We start from the raw sequence: 22853 nt of genomic DNA on the forward strand, positions 1-22853 counted from the left end.
ACCTGACCAGGCTGAAGCCTGGTGCTGTCCTCGATGCCCCTGGGCGGTGGGCATCGAGCTGATAAATGTTGTAAAAAATAGATAAACCATTGTTTTTTACTGTGGCACTACAAGTGCCAGCAAGCCTCCCCAGCAAGCTGGGACTTGGAGAACCACAAGTCCCAGCCTGCTGGGCATTAAAGGGCCCGCTGGCACTTGTAGTTCTACAGTTAAAAAAATAGTGCACAAAACACACTGACACACTTTTAAAATAAAACTTTATTACACACAAAGCCCACACATACTGATACTTACCTATCTTCTTCCCATAGGTCGCCCTGATGTCCTGTGTCGGCGTCTTCTGGTCCTGTGTCGTCTTCTTCCTCCATGTCGACGTCGCTGTCGGCGATGGTGTCCCCGTCCGGATCCGAAGAAATCCATTTGGGAAGCTGTGGAAGGAAACCATACTCACCTGTCCCAGCGCGACGTAGTCCAGGTAAGTGTCTTTGCAAAACAATAAACCGAAAACCCCGAAACCAAACCGGACACGACGGAGACGCACGGTGTGTTTACATCGTGCGGCTCCGCCTCCCGAATGCCGCTATTGGCCGCCTTGCGGCCTAGCGGCCAATAGCGGCATTCGGGAGGCGGAGCCGCACGATGTAAACAAACACACCGTGCGTCTCCGTCGTGTCCGGTTTGGTTTCGGGGTTTTCGGTTTATTTTTTTGCAAAGACACTTACCTGGACTACGTCGCGCTGGGACAGGTGAGTATGGTTTCCTTCCACAGCTTCCCAAATGGATTTCTTCGGATCCGGACGGGGACACCATCGCCGACAGCGACGTCGACATGGAGGAAGAAGACGACACAGGACCAGAAGACGCCGACACAGGACATCAGGGCGACCTATGGGAAGAAGATAGGTAAGTATCAGTATGTGTGGGCTTTGTGTGTAATAAAGTTTTATTTTAAAAGTGTGTCAGTGTGTTTTGTGCACTATTTTTTTAACTGTAGAACTACAAGTGCCAGCGGGCCCTTTAATGCCCAGCAGGCTGGGACTTGTGGTTCTCCAAGTCCCAGCTTGCTGGGGAGGCTTGCTGGCACTTGTAGTGCCACAGTAAAAAACAATGGTTTATCTATTTTTTACAACATTTATCAGCTCGATGCCCACCGCCCAGGGGCATCGAGGACAGCACCAGGCTTCAGCCTGGTCAGGTAAGTCCTGGAGGGGGGGGACCCCTTCATTGGGGGGTCCCCACTCCCCCAGGGCCCCTGGCCAGGCTGACTGGTCGGTAGGGAGAATGTTTTGGCCGCGGGACCTTATATTATAAGTGTCCCCCGGCTGTGACATTACCCTGCCGGCTGGTTGTGCCTGGGGCTGGTTCTTAAAATACGGGGGACCCCTACTCATTTTGTCCCCCGTATTTTGGGAACCAGCCCCGGACCTGGAGCCTGGGGCTGGTTGTTAAAAATCGGGGAACCCCTATTTGTCGGGCTCCCTGATTTTTAATTACCGGCCCCGGCTCCTTCAGCCTGGTGCTGGTTATGGCTGTGGGGGGGACCCCACGCCGTTTTTTTTTTTAATTTATTTATTTTTCTATTTTTTTTTTACACCTTGCAGCCTGCACGGATCTGACTTGATCCGTGCAGACTGCTAGAAATAATTCGTATTAGCGGCCGTATATACGGCCGCTAATACGAATCATTACACCATCGGAGGGTTACAAAGCAGTCGTATCTGACTGCTTTGTAAATCCCCCTCCGGAACACGACTTTGCATACGACTTAAACAGTCGTATGCAGTCGTAGGGAAACAACCAATACGAAAAACTAGGTTTTTCATATTGGTAAATTTCCCCCATACTCTCAGAAAAACTCTATGTCAGAGAAAACCTGAGAAATATAACAGGGAATTGTAATTAACAGGTCGGATGTGGACTGCTGCTTTGAAGTTGGATATCTCCAGTTCCCCAGGGCCGATTTTCAAAATTCTGGTATCCCTGGAAAAAGGGGATCCTCAGCTATCAGAATAGGGCCCTTATACACCTGGGGCCCCTGGGCAAGTGCCCATTAAGCCCATATGAAAAGACGGCCCTGCCTACGGGCGCTCATCACACCGTCGTAAGGGGCTGCGCCCCCTTAATTTGTGAACATTTGTATATGAGAAAGATGGTTAGAATTGTATGAAAGATGGCCTGCATTGCAACTTGAGTTATAGGTGAAATGTGTTAAATAGAGAGCATATGATGTGGAAGGGGGTGTGTCTTGTTTTGTTTAATTAAAAAGCGGTTACAGAGTAAGATGTACATTGATAGTGTGGATGGTACAGTGACATTTGTGGGTGTGTGTGTGGGGGGGGGGGCTGTGTGTGCATGTTGTTTAGGTGTGTGTGTTCAATAGTATAGTAGGGTGTTTCTGAGTCAGCGGCTCCCACTGGCGGAGGTCACGACACAGGAAAAAAGGAGGCTGGGTAGTGATCGGGGGGTCCGTGAATTGCGGGAGGGGGGGGGGGGGGCACGGGGCGCGATAATTCACCTAGTTGGTTATATATTCGTGTAGAAGGATGGTAGGATGTTGCTGTCATTCAGAATGCATTTACATAAACAGTAATAGTAGCAGGTAAAGGTCTGACTTAAAACACCTACAGTGAAACAGAACAGGTGTTATATATTATACAAAGAATTGGTTGATGATGTGTAGGTGGACGTGCACATAGTTCATAGTTGTCACTGGAAAAAAATTGCTACAAGAAAAAATCAACACAGAAAGTTCAACACATGTGGCACTTCATCGGTGTCCATGTCGACACATGAGAATGAATATGAAAACATTCAAAAAAAAGAAAAATAAATCTTCAAAACTCATGTCAACCTTTTTCATTGTCGACCATAGCCGTGCCAGTGTTTTGCATGTGCCATTTAATCCTGGGGTTGCCGTGAATCGCGCGCGGGGGTGGGGGGGGAGGGAGGAGGTGAGGGGTGTCCGCGAATCACGGGAGGAGGGGTCGTGGGTGGATGCCGAGAATTGCGGGAGGGGGGGATGCGGGGGGGGGGTGTGGGTGCCGCGAATCGTGGCACCATGAACCGTGGGAGGGGGGCCCGGGGGGTTGTCGCGAATCGTGGGAGGGAGGATCGTGGGAGTCACCGGGTGTGCTGCGAATCGCCACTAGAAAAAATCAGCACAGAAAGGTCAACACATGTAAATGTTGACATAAGTGTGGCACTTCATTGGTGTCCATGTCGACACATGAGAATGAATATGAAAACATTGAAAAAGTGAAAAATAAATCTTGTCAACCTTTTTCATTGTCGACCATAGCCATGTCATTGTTTTGCATGTGCCATTTAATCGTGGGGATGCCGTGAATGGGGGGGGGGGGAGGTGCATACCCAACATGACCCTCTCCAGGAGGGACACATTGCTCTGTTTCTGGACTTTCTTCTTAATTTCTGGATTACCATCACCTGTGCTTAAACACCTTTCTTGTCAAGTACCCTGTTTAAAATGACAGGTGATGACAATCATAAATTAAGATGGAAGTCCGCAAACAGAGCATTCTGTCCCTCCTGGAGAGGGTCATGTTGGGAGGTATAGAGGTGTGGGGCGCTCACCTGGTGTGTCTGGTGAGTAGTTGTGTCTTTGCTGTGTAACATGGAGAGGCAGAGGGTGTCTGGCACTGTCTGTGGGCTCACTGGGCTGGTTCTCTGTCATGTGAGTCAATCATGTGAGTCAGAGGCTCCACCCAGCGTTATAGCTCCAGACACACTTTGAGTGACAGATGTAGCCAAATATATAAGAGATATATAACCACACACAGGGATCAGCAGCCTCATAACTCCTCCTACTCCTTCCCTTAGCTCCCCCACCTCCTCCTCATCTACTCTCCATCCTCCGCTCCCTCCTACTCTCCTCTCCTCCCCCCCTCTCCTCCCCCACAACCTCTCTTCAGCTTCCCTTCCTCCGCTCCTCCTCTCCTCTGCTCCTCCTTTCCTCTGCTTCCCCTCCTTTCTTCTGCTTCCAATCCTCTTCACCCCTCCCCTGCTTTCCCTTCTCCTTGTCTCCGCTCCTCTTCTCCTCAGCTACCACATCTCTTTCCCTCCTCCACTACCCCTCCTCCTCCTCTCCTTTGCTTCCCTCCTGCTCACCTCATCTCCTCCGCACCCCCTCCCCTTCTCTCACTTCTCCGCTTCCCCTCTCTTCCTCTCCCCCTCCCCTCTTCTCCTGCACTTCCCCTCCTCCTCACCCCTCTCCTCTTCTCCTGCTCTCCCTTCTCCTCTCCTCCTCTACTCTCCCTCCTCTTACTCCTCCTCTTCTCTGCTCCCCTTCTCTCTCTCCTCCCCACCACTTTTCGTCGGAGGAGGAGGAGCATTTCAATCGCTGCTGATCATGTACCATGCAGCACCAATGACAAGAGGTACACAGTGCCTTCTGTGCTACTTCTCTACATGTCCGCTTCTCTCCTCCTCCACTCCTTTGCTCCTTCTCTGATCCCCCTCCTCCACTCCTTTGCTCCTTCTTCTCTGATCCCTCTCCTCCTTCCCCTCCTCCTCTCCCCAGCTCTCCCTTTCCCCTCTTTTGCTCTCCTCACCAATTTCCCCACACTTTTCTCTCTCTGACTGCCAGTGAACCTGTGCTGGGGTACAGGAAGAGAAGACCCAGCGCCGGGGAGATGGAGCAGGAAGAGATGACTAGCACAGAAGAAGAGAAAGTGCAGCAGACCCAGTCTGCCCAGGAGCAGGGGCAGCAAAATCATCGCTACCATCGCTGCTGATTGTCACAGGAGGTACCCAGCACCAGCTTGCACTGCGCTCCCTTCTCTGCACCTCCTCCATGCCTCCTCTCCTCCTCCTCTCCCCCTCTTCTTATCTGCTCCTGCTCTCTGTTCTCCCCTCCTCCTCAGCTCCCCAACCACCTCCTCCGCTCCCCCTCCTCCTTTCCTGTTTCCCCCTCCTTTCTTTTGCTTCCAATACTCCTCACCCCCTCCCCTACTTTCCTTTCTTCTTTCCTCTCACTCCTCAGCTCCCCTTCCTCTTCTGCTTCCCCTCCTCCTCTCGCTTCCCTCCTGCTCACCTCCTATACTCCGCACCCCCTCCCCTTCTCTGCTCCTCCACTCCCCCCTCCTCTCCTTCACTTCCCCTCCTCCACACCCCCTCTCCTTTTCTCTCTCTCCACCCTCTCTCTCTCTCTCCACCCTCTCTCTCTCTCTCCACCCTCTCTCTCTCCACCCTCTCTCTCTCTCTCTCCACCCTCTCTCTCTCTCCACCCTCCACCCTCTCTCTCTCCACCCTCTCTCTTTCCACCCTCTCTCTCTCTCTCCACTCTCTCTCTCGCCTCACCCTCTCTCTCTCTCTCTCTCTCGCCTCACCCTCTCTCTCTCGCCTCACCCCCCCTCTCTCTCTCTCTCTCTCGCCTCACCCTCTCTCTCTCGCCTCACCCTCTCTCTCTCTCGCCTCACCCTCTCTCTCTCGCCTCACCCTCTCTCTCTCGCCTCACTCTCTCTCTCTCTCGCCTCACCCTCTCTCTCTCTCTCGCCTCACCCTCTCTCTCTCTCGCCTCACCCTCTCTCTCGCCTCACCCTCTCTCTCTCGCCTCACCCTCTCTCCACCCACTCTCTCTCTCTCTCTCTCTCTCTACCCTCTTTCTCTCCACCCTCTCTCTCTCTCCACCCTCTCTCGCCTCACCCTCTCTCTCTCTCTCTCGCCTCACCCTCTCTCTCTCTCGCCTCACTCTCTCTCTCTCCACCCTCTCTCTCTCCCTCTCTCTCTCCACCCTCTCTCTCTCCCTCTCTCTCTCCACCCTCTCTCTCTCTCCACCATCTCTCTCTCTCCACCCTCTCTCTCTCTCTCCACCCTCTCTCTCTCCACCCTCTCTCTCTCTCTCCACCCTATCTCACTTCACCCTCTCTCTCTCTCACCTCACCCTCTCTCTCTCTCGCCTCACCCTCTCTCTCTCGCCTCTCTCCCTCTCTCTCTCTCGCCTCACCCTCTCTCTCGCCTCACCCTCTCGCCTCACCCTCTCTCTCTCTCGCCTCACCCTCTCTCTCTCTCGCCTCACCCTATCTCTCGCCTCACCCTCTCTCTCTCCTCACCCTCTCTCTCTCGCCTCACCCTCTCTCTCTCTCGCCTCACCCTCTCTCTCGCCTCACCCTCTCTCGCCTCACCCTCTCTCCACCCTCTTTCTCTCGCCTCACCCTCTCTCCACCCTCTCTCTCTCTCTCTACCCTCTCTCTCTCCACCCTCTCTCTCCCATTCCCAGCAGTCACCTCTCTGGTCACATCCCCCTGTGTTGCTGTATAATGCCCCAATCCCAGCAGTCACCTCTCCGGTCTCATCCTCTGGTGATACTGTATAATGTCTCATTCCCAGCAGACACCTCTCTGGTTACATTCTTCTGATGTTACTGTATACTGTCCCATACCCAGCAGTCACCTCTCCGGTCACATCCCCCGGTGTTACTGTATAATGTCCCATTTCCATCCCCCCGTGTTACTGTATAATGTCCCAATCCCAGCAGTCTTCTCTCCGGTCACATCCCCAGGTGTTACTGTATAATGTCCCATTCCCAGCTGTATCCTCTCAGGTCACATCCCCCGATGTTACTGTATCATGTCCCATTTACAGCAGTCACCTCCCCCGGTGTTACTGTATAATTCCACATTCCCAGCAGTCACATCTCTCGTCACATCCCCCGATGTTACTGTATAATGCCTCATTCCCAGCGGGCACCTCTCCGGTGTTACTGTATAATTCCCCATTCCAGCAGTCACCTCTCTGGTCACATCCCTCGGTGCTAATGTATAATGTCCCATTCCCAGCAGTCACCTCTCTGGTCACACCCCCCCCCCCCATTGTTACTGTATAATGCCCCATTCCCAGCAGTCACCTCTCCGGTCTCATCCTCTGGTGTTACTGTATAATGACCCATTCCCAGCAGTCACCTCTCCGGTCACATCCCCTATTGTTACTGTATAATGCCCCATTCCCAGCAGTCACCTCTCCGGTCACATCCCCCGGTGTTACTGTATAATGTTCCATTCCCAGCAGTCATCTCTCTGGTCACAACCCCCGATGTTACTGTATAATGTCCCATTCCCAGCAGTCACCTCCCCCGGTGTTACTGTATAATGACCTATTCCCAGCAGTCACCTCTCCGGTCAGCAGCTGGATGATTTTGTTGGTGAGTTTCAGGATCTTATGGTCATTGTCTCTCTCATTTATCAATGAGTGAGGTTAAGGCACAGTCTTGGAATCCTGGGTCTTGATCCCTCTTCTGAACACATAGGGACGGCTGCTGCTGGGTGTCTCACATTCACCGTCCTTCTTCGGTGGCACATAATCCTAAGTGAGGAGAAAAATGTTAAATCAACTGCACTGATGGTATAGCAGCTCTCATAAATGCAAAGGTTCTGAGGGGTAAAAAAGAGCGATGGGATAAGTTTATACGAGTGACACCTGTAAAGTAAAAATGTATTAGTAAAATAATGTTTACACTCCTTTTGGAGGATGTGAGGTGAGAGAGGGAGATTGTCGTGCTGTCCCTACTAACCCTAACCTTACAGAGGCAGCGGTATTCCTCAGCTCAGTTGCTGTCCGCTTCTGGGTGGAATCTTCTGTTGCGGCTTTGGTCCCGGGGCGCGGCTTGCTGACGTCAGCGACTGGCGTGTCGGTACTTCGGGCAGCAGCAAAGTCTCCAACCTGTTTCATGCCTCGCTGGGCACTTTGTCAAGGTGGGGTGACTGATAGAAGTTGCTCCCTGTATGTAAGGAAATGAAGTAGAAATTCACATCCAATTTTAACATTTTGTGTATTTCAAAAATGTAAAGAAATAAAAAAAGTTTGGACATTTTCCGAGCAACAATCTGGTTGGAACAAATATTTTAACGACATTTTGGGTGTCACGAACGGTGAAACGGTGTCAAGGCATGCATTATATGTAATAGTAGAGTGCAAGACTAATAAAAACACTAATAAAGAGATTACATCTCCATATGTGCCAAAGTGGTTTGTGCAAAATGCTAGTGAACAGCTAATGAACCCAATACACCAATCATGTCCAAACTATGGCCCGCCAGCTTTTGTGAAACTGCAAGTCCCATCATGCCTTGCCACAGTTTTGCTATTAGGGAATACTAAAACTATGTCAAGGCATGCTGGGATGTGTAGTTTCAAAACAGCTGAAGGGCCACATTTTGGACATGCCTGCAACATACGCTCAGTGACAAACAAGCTTTAAAATCAAAGTCAATTGTTTGGTGACCCGACTCCCAGGCTGCACCTCACCTGGATTTCTCCTCGCACCCTTCACGCACAGTAGGGCAATAAGCTGCATCTAGTTTATTTAGGGCGCAAAAATGCAGCCGACAAGACCAGGGCAAGTGCTGCGAACAATTCATTAGCTCCCACTACATTAGGCAAGAGCTACGGGTGCACAAAACAATTGAATCACCATTATATGTTGTTTAGCACCTTACATAAATTATATATATATTTTTTATTATTATTATTTTAATATGCAGTACAGTAAGACCAGCAACCCTTACCACCAGCATAGCTCTGCCCCAACACTCATGAAGCACCGCCTACATGTTTTGATTGGCCCACAATCCAATCAGTCAAAGAAAATGGATCACCATCAATAGGTAAAAACATTGATGGTCATCCATTGCATAGTATGCCACAATCAATGGGCAGTTGCACTATTGTCATCAATTGCAAAGACGTCCATCCCTAAAGCTGTGCACACACAGTGCAAGTGAGCCTCTGCGCTAAGTTTGCAGTTAAGCACAGATGGCTCAGCATTGTGTGCTGAACAATCTGTCACGGCCAGTGTTCTCTGGTGTGAGAACACTGGCGATGACTAGATTTATAACTGGATGCAGTGTAAATCTAGTCAGGCAACAGCGACGCGCGGGACCGCGCAATCGTCATCACCAGAGGGTATACACGTGGAGTGATCCTTTTTTCATTTCTAAGCGATCTAGTCAGATCACTTAGAAATAAATGAGTTTTGGGGAAAGGGGAACGTGGGGCAATCAGTCGCACAGGTTTTATCAAAGCAGTATTGTTCTCATTTACCCTCAGTGTATTTGTACATCGGTTGGTTAACCGTGAGTAGGGAGGGTGTGCTACCACTGGACACAGGTTTGACAATTTTTGGAAAGAAGAGAAAGTATGTCTCTGTGTGGTGCACAGGTTATTAAGAAAGTAAAATTTAACTTTTATTTGGATATGTTTAAAAGAATGTAGCGAAATATAGACAGAGAGTGACACATAAAGACACACACAGTGTAGGTTTAAAAAGGATAGAAATCCTTACTCAGTGTGATCCAACTCAATATCCTCCTAGATGTTGGTTAGATTCTATGTATTAGTAATAATGGTTTATTGTACAGTTTTCCACAGTGGAATTTTGTGCGTTTAAGTCGCCTATTACTGATCTGCTGGTAACAAAATTATCTGGGTTTATGTTCCCCTGTGATGTTACTGATCAGATTACTTCACATCACAAATAGGGTAGGCAATATGGTGCCCCGCGGGTCACCCCTCAAGCGGTGCGTGTCTGGTGAGATCTGCCACCTCTGCACCAGCACTGCGCGCCGCAAATGAGAGGGAGAGCCGCGTCAATGAGGACGTGTACCCTGCAGAGGAGCTCCGGCGTGTTAGAGTCAGCGCCGGAGATCTCCGTCTGTTAGGAGTCAGATCTGAGCGCTGCGGACGTCACGCAAGTAGCGCCTCTGACTGAGCGGTCCAGTGAGAACTGGCATACCGCTCCGACTAAACGATTTTAAGCTAATACAGATCAAAATACATGTAATAGGGATAGGGGAGAGGAGGAGAGCACACTGAGTGGACCTAGACACTCAGTGTGCTCTCCTCCTCTCCCCTACTTTCTCACTTAGAAATAAGCCTCATATCCCCCTGGGCGGGATGTATTAATGTACATCACTGACCCTCGTCTGCCAGCCGCCGCGATGCTACCGCATATGTACTAACATATGCGGCTAGCATCGGGTTGCGGTGACGGAGACCCCCGCGATACCTGTAATGTGGTGTGCGGGGGTCTCTGTCACATCCTGGCGGCTGTCAGTGTCCCCCTGCCTCTCCTCCTCCTCCCTACAGCCGGATGTCCTCCCGGCTGTGACACCTGCTGGGGGAGGAGGAGATCGATGGAGGACGGGAGGGGGGGGGAGGTCGCAAGGACGGTGGGCGGCGATAGAAGCCCATAGGCATCTATAGGGTATCGCCACCCAGAGGTGGAGATACCCTGCCAGGCGGAGACGGGGCGGACGGGTAATGGTACATAGGGAAATGCGGTAAAACCCCCGTTTTACCACATTTTCCCTTTAGTACATCCCGCCCCCTGTGTGTATGCCCCATTAGGATAGTAGATAATACAGTATACACTTTAGACTACAGTATAACTAATGTGACAATAATCCCTGTATAACGTGTACCCTCCCAACTTCTGTGTTGGGGAAATAGGGGGTGGGGCGTATGCAAATGAGGGCACAGCTTATGCTAATTAGCCGCGACCTCATTTTCATACGAGAATAGACGCGGTACTTGTGTAGTTTCACGGCCCCGGAATTGCAGAGGCTCGCATGCCGCTCTAGCTATGAAACTTGGCAGCCTGCCAGGTAGCGTAGCGCTGCGCGTGCCAAATGTAATGAAGTGTATCGTGTAAAAAACAGACAAACGGGGCTTAAAAACAAACAAACGGGGCTTATAAATCGCACACCCCGGCACATCGCAAACCCCGGCACACCGCTGGTGTTCCCAATGTAGACGCTAACTTATTTAGCGTCTCAATTCACACTCCCGGCACTTCGGCTTAGACGTGCGCGGACAGCGTTACGTAGTCAGTCAGGGAGCTACGCAGTTTGCGTAGTCAGTCAGCAGTAGCCCTGTATGAGACACTGAGGTAAATGTGTTCCTGAATCAGCCTCACTATCCACGCTCACCCGAAGCGTGGAGAGCCCCGCGAGGGGCGGCGGTACGCGTCCTACGACCTTTTCATACCCCCACTATCCACTTCGGCATGGAGTTGAGAATAGAATAGTGTGGCGAGCGCAGCGAGCCACAGAGCCCGAAGCGTGGCGAGCGCAGTGAGCCGCGCGAGGGGACACGCATACCTTCACAGCTATCTGCGCCCCCTCGCGGGCTTCACAGGTGTCAGCGTCCGCTCGCCACGCTTCGGGCTTACGCTGACACCTGTGAAGCCCGCGAGGGGACGCGGATAGCTGTGAAGGTATCAGCGTGCGCTCGCCACGCTTCGGGCTCGCTGCGCTCGCCACACTATTCTATTCTCAACTCCACGCTGACGTGGATAGTGGGGGTATGAAAAGGTCGTAGGACGCGTACCGCCACGCTTCGGGTGGCCGTGGATAGTGGGATTTACACGGTCCACAGCTGTGGCGTCCACTAGTGGCACTGAGGGTGGGTTTCAATAGTGTTCCCCTAGGGCCACCTAAATTTAAATGCTTTTGCGTCTAAATTTAAATGTACCCCTTCACCTAAGTAAATCCAGACGCATTTGCGTCTGGGTTTACAAGCCCCAACACCTTTGCGGCTTGCAAGGCGCCTGTATTCTAACGCTTTAGCGTCTGAATCCAGGCTTTCCGGCTTCTTAGCGGCTATCTATGTGACTCGAGATTCAAACGCAGTTGCGTCTGAATCTCGCGTACAGTTTAGAAGCGCCGGCATCGCTGTGCCGGGGTGTGCACTTTAACATACCCCCGTTGTCAGCGGTGCCCAGGCGCTGCCTATTTCACTGTGGAACTACAAGTGCCACAGTGACATTGACCTGTCAGCGCTGCTGCTGCTGCTGGCCGGCAGCTACGCTGTTTACATACAGCTAGTGCGGCACAAGCTCAGTCAGACAGAGCTAGAGCGGCACGCGCACGGTTAATCAGAGCCTCTGGCAGGCTGCCAAGTTTCATAGCTAGAGCGGCACGCGAGCCTCTGCACTTCCGGCGCCGTGAAACTACACAAGTACCATAGACGCTGTGCGCATGCGCACAGCATCTATTCTACTAGATTGGGGGTCTCCCAACTGCCACCCCCCGCAGCGGGACAATGCCTGCCGTGGGTGGGACAGCGGGACAGGACCCGAAAATCGGGACTGTCCCGCTGTAATCGTGACAGTTGGGAGGTATGGTATAACCATCCAGCAAGCAATCCCGTACATGTACTTGGTGTCACCTGAACGCAGCAGTGATCCCAGCCTATATACAGTATGCCCAGTTTTCCTACATCTGCACTAATGGCTACGTGCAGTTTGCTAGCCTGTACGGTTTGGCGCACCTGTATCTCACCACATTGGCATGCCGGGCACATATTTACCATTACACTCACATGTGTTTATTATCATAGAACATAGCAAAGCGCGCATAGCTACTGCAGCAGAGAGAGAGAACATATGGTATACACACAGAGGCTTTCCATAGATTATAATCTGGTCTATATACACCTGTGTCACACTTTGGGAAAGCAGATAGATAATATACAGTGTATAATAATGCAGACAGCACTGGGGCTGAGATATTACAACCTGAGCCATAGAGTAGCGCTGCTGAGGATACACTGGTATGCCCATACACATAGATATCCCCAGTAGCACCATACAGCAGCCCTGTGGGAGTCACATACATGACCAACATACAGACTGAGCTCCAGTCCTCACCCACAGGTTGCTCAATGCTCAGGGGGTGTTCTGCACATGTGCACTTACCAGCCGCTTCTTCTACGCAGGGGCAGAGCGTCCATGGCGTCCCAGTCAGTGACTGCCTCCATCAGAGCAGCCGGGGCAGAGTGCTCATGTAGGGGGAGCAGCAGTGATGACGATGCAATATGTGCCAGGTGTAGTTCCAGCAGCTGCCAATAGGTGGCGATGGTGCGGCACAGCGTGAATGACGTCACTGCATTGTAGCTACGAGATACACGGACAGTCCGTGTATGAGTGGCTGGTACAGTGGCGTGTACCGTTAGTTCAGCGTCTGGGACAGCCACTCAGGCTGAGCCACCACGGGTTCGAATCCTCCTCCAGTGTCTGCTGTTTCAGGGGCGTGGGGTGTAGCGCCTTCGGATCCGGGAGCAGCCTGAGTTTTTGACTCATCCACTGATACCACAATATTTTCTGCTCAAACTACATAATATTAATAATTAGCCACCATATATAACCAGGAGGAATAACTTTAAGTGGGGGCAGGACGGAGACTGTGTACAGACCAATTACCATTACGGCTGCTCTGATGGAGGTAGTCACTGACTGGGACGCCATGGACGCTCTGCCCCTGCGTAGAATATACAGTTTATTCATTGGCACAAAACAGCAAAATAGGTTAAAATTAAAAAAGTGCATTAAGAAAAAGTGAATAGAAATTGGAGCTGTGTGTCCGTGTCGCTGTACACTTATACAGTGCCCGTGTCAGCAGATTTCCACATACACAATTTTCTTTAATAACTCATGTCGACCTATTCCTGTGTTGACCTTTTTCATGCAGCCTTTTGGATTGTGTCGACCATTTTCAGCGTCAATTTAAACCAGGTCGATCTTTTTCATATGTAGACCTTTTCACTGCAGACCAATAGATCTAATTACTGTTGACTTAATGACCCTCACCCCTGGTCACAGCATCTATAAACTGTTATGTAGGACAGGAGACAAGTCCCGAAAACGAATAGCATTCCTCCCAACTGTCCTGATTACAGTGGTACGGTCCCGCTATTTGGAGCCTGCCCTGATGTCCCTTGAGGGGAGGTGATCATGGCTGCTCTGCTTTGTGGGGCAGCCGGTGATTGCTGGATAGGTGCAGCAAGGAGAGACGGGGCTGGGTACGCTGGCAAAGAAGATGGAAAACCCGGGGCCTCGATGCCCGGTCCCGCCCCCGTTGCACATAGCCCCACCCCTTTCCAGGGCCAGCTGCATGCAGGTCCCACTGATCTATTGGTAAAAGTTGGAAGGCATGTTTGATGTTCTGTGTATACAATACATTCCTTTTTCTTTTTTAATAGTAGGATCGGCAGCAATTAGCTGTATGCTCTGGCCTTCGTCTGCGGATCTTCACCTCCAATGAAGTGTATGGCCTTTGTCAAACATACATAAAAAAAAAAAAAAAATGATACCCGATCTATTGTCTGCGGGCGCGGCCTGACGGGCAACCCGTACAGACAGACGTGATTCTAGTCTGGCTCTAAACACAGATATTTCTCCATTCCCTGGAGAGAAATTGGCCTCACACTCCTTGCTGAAACAGGTAAGGATCATATGGTCGACCTAAAGATTGTCGACAGTCATTAGGTCAACATACTGCAAGGTTAACAGGTCAACAGGTCATTTGGTCCAAAAAAGCATTAGGTCGAAATGGTCTAGCTCAACATGGGGTTTTGTACTTTTTTTTTTTACCCGAATGCCGACACAGTCAACATGGACACAGGATTAAGTGCACCGCATCCCCTCGCATGTCTGGCTGTGCTTGGCACTCTATGTTATTCTCCTACCACACCCTAGTGCAGGCATTCCCAACCACGGTCCTCAAGGCACACCAACATTACAGGTTTTAATGATATCCAGGCTTGAGCACAGGTGACTTAATTAGTACCTGTGATTTGGATTAATCCATCTGTGCTGAAGCCTGGATATCACTAAAACCTGCACTGTTGGTGTGTCCTGAGGACCGTGGTTGGGAACGCCTGCCCTAGTGGATGGTAGGGCATGAAATTCCGCCTGTCAGCACATGTCGGCTCAAAAAAAAAACCAAAATTCCAGTGAAAAACCCAGTCGACCTAGACCATGTTGACCTAATGACCTGTCGACCTAGACCCATGTCGACTTTGCAGTATGTCGACCTGATGACTTTCGACCATCTGATACCGCTGATACCGGTTAATAGATAGAGGTTATCAATCCGCACGGCCTGTAATTGGTATAGCTATCTCACCCCTGCATTACTATATTAAGTATCAATTGGTAATGGGGGAGGCGCACCCAGGAATATGTATTAGACTTGGAAGCAAAGAAAGATAAAGTATTCCTACAAGGGGCAATCTAGGTTAGCATATATTAATGTTCTGATTAATGTTATAGGTACATTAATAAAGTGACCCAAGAAACAGAGAATTGGCTAAAACATGATGTTTATTGATTCATTTATTAAGGACAGCGAAATATTAACCCCTTCCCGTCATTTGACGTACATTTACGTCATGGCCGGGATGTTCTTCCCGACACATGGCATAAATGTACGTCACGACTTTAAACTGTCACTGCGTCTAGAGACGCAGTGACAGAGGGACGATGTCTGCTGTCCCTGACAGCAGACATGTCCCTGCATGCCCAGGGGGGGCTGCGATGCCGCCCCCCCCGTCGGCGATCGCTGTGATTGGCTGTTCAGTGTGAACAGCCATTCACAGCGGTTTCCTGTGTTACCAGCGAATCAGACGCTCGGTAACACAGGTGTCAATCACCGCCGGGCGTCAGGGGGCATGAGGGGGTCATCGGTGACGATGACACCTCACCCCACCCTCACCCCACCTGCCCCCAAGGCTGTGATTGGTCCGTCGGACCGACAGCCAATCACAGCCAAGGCGCGACATTTAAACTAACGGTGACTGCGCTGCAGACGCCATTCCGGTCTGGAATAGCGTGCAGAGCGGTCACCGTGCCTATCTGCCGTGATACTGACCTGATCCTTGCTAATACTTACCTGATCCTTGCAAATACCTTACCTGATCACCTGATCACTGCTTGTAGCGTGCTGGACGCTTCCTGGATCTGACTTCTTGGGACTTCCTGCTGCTGCTGCAGTGTGATAGAGAGATAGAGAGATAGAGAGAGAGATAGAGAGAGATAGAGAGATAGTGACAGAGAGAGCTATATTTTGTGTCTGCTACCCCCCCTTTTTGGGGGTGCAGGTTTTTTTTATATATAAATAACTGTCAGTGCTGCTGCTGCAGTGTCATAGAGTGATAGATAGTGATAGATAGTGATAGATAGTGACAGATAGAGAGATTTGTGTCTGCTACCCCCCCTTTTTGGGGGTGCAGTTTTTTTTTTATATATATAACTGTCAGTGCTGCTGCTGCAGTGTCATAGAGTGATAGATAGTGATAGATAGTGAGAGATAGAGAGATAGAGAGAGATAGTGACAGAGAGTGATAGAGAGTGTATATTTTGTGTCTGCTACCCCCCCTTTTTGGGGGTGCAGGTTTTTTTTTATACATATAACTGTCAGTGCTGCTGCTGCAGTGTCCTAGAGTGATAAATAGTGATAGATAGTGATAGATAGTGATAGATAGTGAGAGATAGAGAGAGATAGTGACAGAGAGTGATAGAGAGTGTATATTTTGTGTCTGCTACCCCCCCCCCTTTTGTGCTGATCAGTATATCTGTGCTGATCAGCAACTTTTTGGGGGCGCAGGGTTTTTTTTTTATATATATACCTGTCAGTTGCTGCCAGTTGCACTGTCAGTTGCACCAAAGGTTGTGCACCTGCTGCCCCTCACTGGTAATCAGTGTCGCATCACTGATCACCTTTTTTTTTTTTGAGAGTGCTGTGGGGTCTTTTTTTAATTTTTTTTTTACACACACTGTGATTTTGTGGGTGTCCTGTGGCCACTGTGCGCTGATCAGTGACGTACATCACTGATCAGCTTTTTCGGCACAGGGTTGATCTATTTTTTTTTTTTTTGATCAAATTCCTGTTGCCTTTGAGCGCTGTTCAGTGACGGACGTTACTGACCAACATCTGTGCTCAATTTTTGGCGCAGGACCTTTTTTTTTTTTTTTTAACCCCTTCAATTTTTTTTTTTTATTGGGATCAAATTCCTGTATAAAGTATTTTTTTTTTCTGCACTACATACACACTACACACTACATACCCCCCGGGTTGAAATAAAGTTTGTACCCCCCCCCTACACTATACACGTGTTGAAACATTTCACTACCAGTAACACAAAAATAAAAATGGCATCCCAAATGTCATCCCAAATGTCATCCCAGTCATCCAGAAGAATGTATTCAGCGGAGGAGGCATATGCCATGCTTGCCTCTGACTCTGACACAGCCAGTGATGCAAGCGGGGAATTTGAAGGATTTGTCTTAAGCTCCTCTTCCTCCTCTGGTGATGAGGGACCCCCTCAAAGACGCCCCCGTAGAGCAGCTGAGACCCCCCCAATAATTGATCTCGTATGGACCCCACCACCAGACAATTTTGTGCCCCAGGTTCCTGAGTTTTTGGCCATGCCAGGAATCCAATTTGATTCCACAGGTCTCAGAGAAATTGACTTTTTCAAATTATTTTTCTCTGATGATTTTATAAATTTAATGGTGGACCAAACTAATTTATATGCCCAGCAGTTTATTGCTCAAAACCCCACGTCATCATTTGCTAGGTGGACCCCTGTAGATGCAGTAGAGATGATGACGTTTTGGGGTCTGGTGTTTCATATGGGCATAGTAAAAAAGCCAGAAATTAGGCAATATTGGAGTACAGATGTTCTGTACAGCACCCAATTTTACCGTATGGCCATGCCCCGGGCTCGATTTGAGACGATCCTTACATTTTTGCATTACAACGATAATGCACAGTGCCCTCCCAGAGATGATCCCACCTTTGACCGGCTATTCAAAGTCAGGCCGGTCATTGATCATTTCAGTGCCAAATTTGCAGAGATGTACATCCCTGAAAAATTTATTTGTATTGACGAGTCCCTTATACATTTTAAAGGAAGGGTTAAATTCCGCCAGTACCTTCCCAGTAAGAGGGCAAGGTATGGCATAAAAATGTATAAGCTGTGTGAAAGCACCTCAGGGTACACCCACAGGTTTAGGGTATATGAAGGGAAGGATTCAAGAATTGAACCGCCAGAATGCCCCCCCTCCCTCGTAGGTGTTAGTGGAAAAATTGTCTGGGATTTAGTGCACCCCTTCCTGGATAAAGGTTATCACCTCTATGTGGATAACTTTTACACCAGCATCCCCCTGTTTAAGGCCCTTGGTTCAAGAGGTACAGCAGCTTGCGGTACTGTGCGCAAGAACCAAAGAGGCCTCCCAAAAACGCACATTGCCCAAGTAATGAGAAGGGGTGAAAGCAGGGGAATATGCACCGAAAATATGTTGTTGGTCAAATATAAGGACAAGAGGGATGTCCTTATACTGACAACAATTCACGGAGACAGTACCACCTCCGTCCCTGTACGAGGTACCAGTACCCACACCTCCAAACCTAATTGTATCCTGGATTACAATAAGTACATGGGCGGAGTGGATCTTTCAGATCAGGTACTGAAGCCGTACAGTGCCCTGCGGAAAACAAAAATCTGGTACAAGAAGCTGGCCGTGTATATCATCCAGATGGCACTGTATAACGCTTACGTGCTATTCCGTTCTACCGGCCAGAGGGGGACATTTATGCACTTTCAAGAGGAAGTCATAAAGGGCCTAATATTTGGGAACCAGCAGGCAGAGGGCCCCAGTACTTCTAGTACTGGCCCCCGTATTGTACCAGGGCAGCATTTTCCTGATGAAATCCCCTCCACTGGAAAAAAGGGCAGGACACAAAAAAGGTGCAAAGTTTGCTATAAAAAGGGAATAAGAAAGCAAACTATTTTCCAGTGTGACACTTGCCCCGACAAACCCGGCCTATGTATAAAGGAGTGTTTTAAAATATACCACACATCTATGGATTATTAGGTTCATAATTTCACCGTGCTTCGGGGGTCTTGCTAATGCGACATAGCACCCACCAAAATTCCACCAGAATCTGAGCTGCAAAATCCAAAAATCACTCCTTCCCTTCTGAGTCCTGCCATGCACCCAACTGGTATTTTTCGGTCACATGTGAGACATTGCCGTACTCGGGAGAAATTGGGGCACAGATTTTGGGGTGCTTTTTCTCCTTCATACCTTCTGAAAATGAAAAATTTTGAGCCAGAACTGCATTTTTGTGTAAAAAAATGTAATTTTTCATTTTCACTGCCCAGTTGTATCAAAATTGGTGAAACCCCTGGGGGTTTGAAATGTACACTATACCCCTAGATGAATTCCCTGAGGGGTGTAGTTTGCAAAATGGGGTCACTTGTGGGGGGGTTCCACTGTATTGGTGCTTTGGGGGTCTTGCTAATGCGACATAGCACCCACCAACATTCCACCAGAATTTGTGCTGCAAAATCCAAATATCACTCCTTCCCTTCTGAGTCCTGCCACTTTTTGGTCACACATGAGGCATTGCCGTACTCGGGAGAAATTGGGGCACAGATTTTGGGGTGCTTTTTCTCCTTCATACCTTCTGAAAATGAAAAATTTTGAGCCAGAACTGCATTTTTGTGTAAAAAAATGTAATTTTTCATTTTCACTGCCCAGTTGTATCAAAATTGGTGAAACCCCTGGGGGTTTGAAATGTACACTATACCCCTAGATGAATTCCCTGAGGGGTGTAGTTTGCAAAATGGGGTCACTTGTGGGGGGGTTCCACTGTATTGGTGCTTTGGGGGTCTTGCTAATGCGACATAGCACCCACCAACATTCCACCACCAAAAATCACTCCTTCCCTTCTGAGTCCTGCCATGCACCCAACTGGTATTTTTTGGTCACATATGAGGCATTGCCATACTCAGGAGAAATTGGGGCACAGATTTTGGGGTGCTTTTTCTCCTTCATACCTTCTGAAAATAAAAAATTTTGAGCCAGAACTGCATTTTTGTGTAAAAAAATGTAATTTTTCATTTTTACTGCCCAGTTGTATCAAAATTGGTGAAACCCCTGGGGGTTTGAAATGTACACTATACCCCTAGATGAATTCCCTGAGGGGTGTAGTTTGCAAAATGGGGTCACTTGTGGGGGGGTTCCACTGTATTGGTGCTTGGGGGGTCTTGCTAATGCAACATAGCACCCACCAACATTCCACCAGAATCTGAGCTGCAAAATCCAAAAATCACTCCTTCCTTTCTGAGTCCTGCCATGCACCCAAATGGTATTTTTTGGTCACATGTGAGGCATTGCCGTACTCGGGAGAAATTGGGGCACAGATTTTGGGGTGCTTTGTCTCCTTCATTCCTTGTGAAAATGAAAAATTTTAAACCAGAACTGCATTTTTGTGTAAAAAATGTAATTTTGCATTTGCACAGCCCAGTTGTATCAAAATTGGTGAAACCCCTGGGGGTTTGAAATGTACACTATACCCCTAGATGAATTCCCTGAGGGGTGTAGTTTGCAAAATGGGGTCACTTGTGGGGGGGTTCCACTGTATTGGTGCTTGGGGGGTCTTGCTAATGCGACATAGCACCCACTAAAATTCCACCAGAATCTGAGCTGCAAAATCCAAAAATCACTCCTTCCCTTCTGAGTCCTGCCATGCACCCAAATGGTATTTTTTGGTCACATGTGAGGCATTGCCGTACTCGGGAGAAATTGGGGCACAGATTTTGGGGTGCTTTTTCTCCTTCATACCTTCTGAAAATGAAAAATTTTGAGCCAGAACTGCATTTTTGTGTAAAAAAATGTAATTTTTCATTTTCACTGCCCAGTTGTATCAAAATTGGTGAAACCCCTGGGGGTTTGAAATGTACACTATACCCCTAGATGAATTCCCTGAGGGGTGTAGTTTGCAAAATGGGGTCACTTGTGGGGGGGTTCCACTGTATTGGTGCTTGGGGGGTCTTGCTAATGCAACATAGCACCCACCAACATTCCACCAGAATCTGAGCTGCAAAATCCAAAAATCACTCCTTCCTTTCTGAGTCCTGCCATGCACCCAAATGGTATTTTTTGGTCACATGTGAGGCATTGCCGTACTCGGGAGAAATTGGGGCACAGACTTTGGGGTGCTTTGTCTCCTTCATTCCTTGTGAAAATGAAACATTTTGAGCCAGAACTGCATTTTTGTGTAAAAAATGTAATTTTGCATTTGCACAGCCCAGTTGTATCAAAATTGGTGAAACCCCTGGGGGTCTGAAATGTACACTATACCCCTAGATGAATTCCCTGAGGGGTGTAGTTTGCAAAATGGGGTCACTTGTGGGGGGGTTCCACTGTATTGGTGCTTGGGGGGTCTTGCTAATGCGACATAGCACCCACCAAAATTCCACCAGAATCTGAGCTGCAAAATCCAAAAATCACTCCTTCCCTTCTGAGTCCTGCCATGCACCCAAATGGTATTTTTTGGTCACATGTGAGGCATTGCTGTACTCGGGAGAAATTGGGGCACAGATTTTGGGGTGCTTTTTCTCCTTCATACCTTCTGAAAATGAAAAATTTTGAGCCAGAACTGCATTTTTGTGTAAAAAAATGTAATTTTTCATTTTCACTGCCCAGTTGTATCAAAATTGGTGAAACCCCTGGGGGTTTGAAATGTACACTATACCCCTAGATGAATTCCCTGAGGGGTGTAGTTTGCAAAATGGGGTCACTTGTGGGGGGGTTCCACTGTATTGGTGCTTTGGGGGTCTTGCTAATGCGACATAGCACCCACCAACATTCCACCACCAAAAATCACTCCTTCCTTTCTGAGTCCTGCCATGCACCCAAATGGTATTTTTTGGTCACATATGAGGCATTGCCATACTCGGGAGAAATTGGGGCACAGATTTTGGGGTGCTTTTTCTCCTTCATACCTTATGAAAATGAAAAATTTTGAGCCAGAACTGCATTTTTGTGTAAAAAAATGTAATTTTTCATTTTCACTGCCCAGTTGTATCAAAATTGGTGAAACCCCTGGGGGTTTGAAATGTACACTATACCCCTAGATGAATTCCCTGAGGGGTGTAGTTTGCAAAATGGGGTCACTTGTGGGGGGGTTCCACTGTATTGGTGCTTGGGGGGTCTTGCTAATGCAACATAGCACCCACCAACATTCCACCAGAATCTGAGCTGCAAAATCCAAAAATCACTCCTTCCTTTCTGAGTCCTGCCATGCACCCAAATGGTATTTTTTGGTCACATGTGAGGCATTGCCGTACTCGGGAGAAATTGGGGCACAGATTTTGGGGTGCTTTTTCTCCTTCATACCTTCTGAAAATGAAAAATTTTGAGCCAAAACTGCATTTTTGTGTAAAAAATGTAATTTTGCATTTGCACAGCCCAGTTGTATCAAAATTGGTGAAACCCCTGGGGGTTTAAAATGTACACTATACCCCTAGATGAATTCCCTGAGGGGTGTAGTTTGCAAAATGGGGTCACTTGTGGGGGGGTTCCACTGTATTGGTGCTTGGGGGGTCTTGCTAATGCGACATAGCACCCACCAAAATTCCACCAGAATCTGAGCTGCAAAATCCAAAAATCACTCCTTCCCTTCTGAGTCCTGCCATGCACCCAAATGGTATTTTTTGGTCACATGTGAGGCATTGCTGTACTCGGGAGAAATTGGGGCACAGATTTTGGGGTGCTTTTTCTCCTTCATACCTTCTGAAAATGAAAAATTTTGAGCCAGAACTGCATTTTTGTGTAAAAAAATGTAATTTTTCATTTTCACTGCCCAGTTGTATCAAAATTGGTGAAACCCCTGGGGGTTTGAAATGTACACTATACCCCTAGATGAATTCCCTGAGGGGTGTAGTTTGCAAAATGGGGTCACTTGTGGGGGGGTTCCACTGTATTGGTGCTTTGGGGGTCTTGCTAATGCGACATAGCACCCACCAACATTCCACCACCAAAAATCACTCCTTCCTTTCTGAGTCCTGCCATGCACCCAAATGGTATTTTTTGGTCACATATGAGGCATTGCCATACTCGGGAGAAATTGGGGCACAGATTTTGGGGTGCTTTTTCTCCTTCATACCTTATGAAAATGAAAAATTTTGAGCCAAAACTGCATTTTTGTGTAAAAAATGTAATTTTGCATTTGCACAGCCCAGTTGTATCAAAATTGGTGAAACCCCTG

The 22853-nt window shown here is 48.6% G+C and overlaps 1 long non-coding RNA gene across 5 annotated transcripts in view; it reads right to left on the reverse strand.

Annotated features, from left to right (window-relative positions):
* Window positions 1–22853, reverse strand: part of LOC146054254 (uncharacterized) — a 61206-nt gene that overhangs the window by 18445 nt on the left and 19908 nt on the right. For 3 of the 5 annotated variants that reach the window (XR_014468177.1, XR_014468176.1, XR_014468178.1), the window contains 3 exons: window positions 7532–7732; window positions 6863–7317; window positions 6673–6801 (listed from right to left, as the gene is read on the reverse strand). This is a non-coding gene — a long non-coding RNA (uncharacterized LOC146054254). Of the gene's footprint in view, window positions 1–6672; window positions 6802–6862; window positions 7318–7531; window positions 7733–22853 lie in introns of those variants that run through there. The other 2 variants (XR_014468179.1, XR_014468180.1) reach the window with 1 other exon arrangement.

Source organism: Crinia signifera, unplaced genomic scaffold (genome assembly GCF_055691185.1).
Source record: "Crinia signifera unplaced genomic scaffold, ASM5569118v1 HAP2_SCAFFOLD_226, whole genome shotgun sequence".
Lineage (NCBI taxonomy): Eukaryota > Metazoa > Chordata > Amphibia > Anura > Myobatrachidae > Crinia > Crinia signifera.